The sequence below is a fragment of the Arachis hypogaea genome, chromosome 16 (genome assembly GCF_003086295.3).
Source record: "Arachis hypogaea cultivar Tifrunner chromosome 16, arahy.Tifrunner.gnm2.J5K5, whole genome shotgun sequence".
Taxonomy (NCBI): domain Eukaryota; kingdom Viridiplantae; phylum Streptophyta; class Magnoliopsida; order Fabales; family Fabaceae; genus Arachis; species Arachis hypogaea.
In genome coordinates this window covers 117,823,371-117,827,260 of record NC_092051.1, presented here as the reverse complement: position 1 = coordinate 117,827,260, position 3,890 = coordinate 117,823,371, and positions in this window count along the sequence as shown.

Here is a 3,890-nt window from a genome sequence, read left to right as displayed (position 1 = left end):
AGCTTAGTAAAATCTCCCTCGGCTTCCTGGTCTGTTTCCTGAAAAAGGATAAGGTTGTAGGGGGTGAGAACCTAACCGCACAATCTCACCAAAGGAGTTTAAGAATTGTTATAGAAGGATATATGTATATAATCAAAATTCTTTAAAATCAGTGATCATTGTTCGTCTTATAAATCCATTTCTCTAATTTAATTTATTTCATTCTTAAAACCCGTCCAACCTTTATTCATCAATTCACCAAATCACAATCTCCATTTCAAATTCATGTGACTATCCGTTCAAAACTAAAATCATCAATCACACTGCCACAAATCAAAATACATATCAAATTTTGCCAAAACTTACTAAGACATATAACTTACCCAATCACAGCCTCCGGCCCAACAATCGCGGCCCCCAGCCTAGACAAAATCAAGTCACAGCCTCTGACCCAACATATAATCAAATCACGACCTCCGACCCAACATATAATCAAATAACACCACCACACTCTACCATAATATGAACCAACAAGTCACAAGCACAGGCAATCAAACAGACAATCAAAGAATCACACATAGAGAACAATTATAACAAGTAGTACAATTAGCAGTTAACAGAATGTCAAATAGGAAAACCAAAATAATTATGCAAATTCAAGCAATTTCAAACAAATGCAGCATGATGCATGTCTATTCCTAACACAGGCCATGAGTTTACGTGTTGGTTGGTTGCCCGTACCTGACAACATTCCTGAGATAGGCATTACGTATCGCCGTCCCTACCTCAGAAAATATCCCTTCCGTGAGCGTTAAGTATCGCCGTCCTCATAGAAGATCATTCATCCGGTCTCCAGTGAGCGTTATGTATCACCGTCCCCACCGGAGCCGTACTCACAGTCTCACATGGGCTCCACGTATCGCCATTCCCATTGAGCTGTACTCTTAGTTTCAACTAGGCATTGCATATCACCGTCCCCACTTTAAGGTTCATCCCCTCCATGAGCGTTATGTATCGCCGTCCTTATAGGGAACTCTTTTAGGTCTCAAGTTGGCATTATGTATTGCCGTCTCCACTGAGCCTTATGCACAATATCTCAAGTGAGTGTTATGTATTGCCGTCCTCACGAGATTGTGCCCAATATCAAATCTCAATCACAATCACAACACAAGAGAGGGAATCCTTCATGCTCAACTTGCCTAATCCATGAGCGGGACAACGCCACTGTCTTCATTGTGTGCGGGAGAAAACCACCAATCCCACAATGTTAATCATAATCATTTTCATAATCAAATTCATCATTAACATAATCATACCTAAGCATAATAAAGACCACAATCAAATCCTTTTTAATCATAAATACGCAAGCAGGACAAAACTTCGTCCTTACTAAAAATAGATATCCAATCCAGCCATTTAGGCCACAATTAGTTAATATCAATGCCTTTCAGTAATATCATGAGTTATTAAACTTATTAACCTCAATTCATTATCAATTCATCAAATTCATAAACTCTGTGAGCGGGACAAAACTACCGTTCTCACCGTGGGTGACACAAACCGCCATCCCCACAACATCCTCAACATCTCCTTTAACAAGTTTTATATAGAAAACTCAATTTAATTCATTAAAACCCAACCCCAGTGTATATAAAGTCTTAAAATAGTTTATCAGAGTTCATACAGGAGTTACAGGGGTTAAAAAGCTGGTTAGATAGGCTAAAACAGTTAAAATTAGCATTTTCTAAAAAATAGGGCAGTCGTGTCCACTTTTGTGCGTATATGCGGGATGCGCATAAAAAAAGTTCAGTTCTATAAAGCATGTCATGCATACGCATGGGTTGTGCATACGCATGACCCCAACTTTCTTTAACTTTTGCAAAATTCAATTCTAAACCCCAATTTTTCAAAACTCATAACTTTTGGTACAAAATTCATTTTTCACCCGTTCTTGGACTATTTTAAAGATCTCTTCCCCAATTTTAAATCAACATAAATTTCACCCAAATATAAACTCCAAGTACCAAGTTATGGTCTGTCAAAATTAGTCAAAAACCCAGTTTTACCCAAAATTTTGCATAATGCTCTTTTCACAAAACTTCCATTTTACCTCTTTCAAGATCAGCATAGCCAAATTCCTTACTCCAAATAGGTCAACACAAAATGTATCTATCCATTTCAATCTACAAAATCATTAGTACCGAATTTCACATTATTCTCAAGTTTTATCTTTGCACTATCTTCCAATTCATCAACAACCAAACCTTACAAAATCAATTTCATACATTCCTCATTCCAATCCCATTTTCAACCATCATCTCTCACACACAATGACTCATACCAATACTTAAAGCCAACCAAATCCAATCCAAATTATCATTTTCCATACAAATTTAAATTCCAATCAATAATCATACCAATTCACAAATCCAAGCAAGCCAAACTTTGAACCTTCATCAATATCATCAAACCAATTAACCAACATTGTCCTAATGTCAACTTACCAAAACTTATCCAAATACGGTCTTAGGCCCAAATTCTCACATCGAACTTTATTCAACTCAATTTCATAGCTCATCACGAGGTAATCAAAATCACAATATTTGCATTAATTCATCATTCAAACACATCAATAATTATCCATTCATAATCACAATCAAACATACCAATTCATCAGACTCACATAATCACCAAAAATATAATTTTCATATAAATATCAATTTATAACAATTCTCGGTAATAAAATTATTTTAAGAAAAATCCCTACCTTGTTAACGGCAGTTTTCAACCTTTAAATTCTCTCTTTCCGACTAAACCAAGCTTGCTCAACACCAACCAAGCCTCAAGAATTGCTCCACAACCACACCAAACACCAAAAATAAGCAAGCAACTCTAATATCACCAAAATCACACATATATCAACTTAGGGCTCATAGAAAATAGAGATTTAAAAGAGAAAAAAGGTCACTTTACCGTATCCCATTCAAATTTGGAATGGAACCCCTTGAAATCCATGCTAGAGTACCCTTAAAGAACCAAAATCACAAGATTTCAACACCATGTACCCCAAAAATGTGAAACAGGAAAGAATTCGAAAATGGAGCAGGGATTTCAGATTTAATCACCATAATATTTAGATAGAATTGAAGAGAATGAGAAGAGTGATGCGTGGCTGCAAATGGCTTATCAATTGGAATTACAATTAGGAAGTTATGAAGGGGAGTGTGCTGAATTGTGAAGTGTGGAAGGCTTATAAGCCTTGGTCTTGGGCCAACATGGGCTCGTTTGTGATTTTTGGGTCCGTTGGCCCTATCTTGAGCCAAAACCTTTAAGACAAGTGTTTGGTTTTCATTCTAAATATTTTCTTGCCTTTCATAAAAAAAGTTCAAAACTCAAATAACTCATATTTTGATTTTCAAAAATCCAAGGTCTTACACCAAAACCGCGAGCCAAGGCGGGGCGAGGCGAGCTAGCCAGACGGGCAGTCATTTTTCCCCCTTTTTTAAAGGTTATTTTAGAAATTTAAATATGATATAAATAGTTACAAGTTAGAGTTTTGAACCCATTCAACCTAGCCTCCCCCTGATCCTAGCCTTTTCCTGACCCTGAGCATGAGTGGCTGGGCTCCCTACCTCTGTTTTCACTCTCGTCTCTCAAGCTTTCTCACATTTTCAGAGCACCGGTGGCGACAGCGGCGATTTTCTCACACATTCGTAATGGAACTCGTCTCTCCTCTCTCACATCTTGTTGTCTTTGTCTCGGTGTCTCCCTCACATTCCTGGCTGCCGGCAGTGCTCGTTTTCCCCCTCTCACAGTTCAGCGTCTCTATCTCGGACCTTGGTATCTCCCTCATATTTGCAACGGCTGGCGGCACTCATCTCTCCTCTGGTAATTGGTAAGCTATTTGTTTA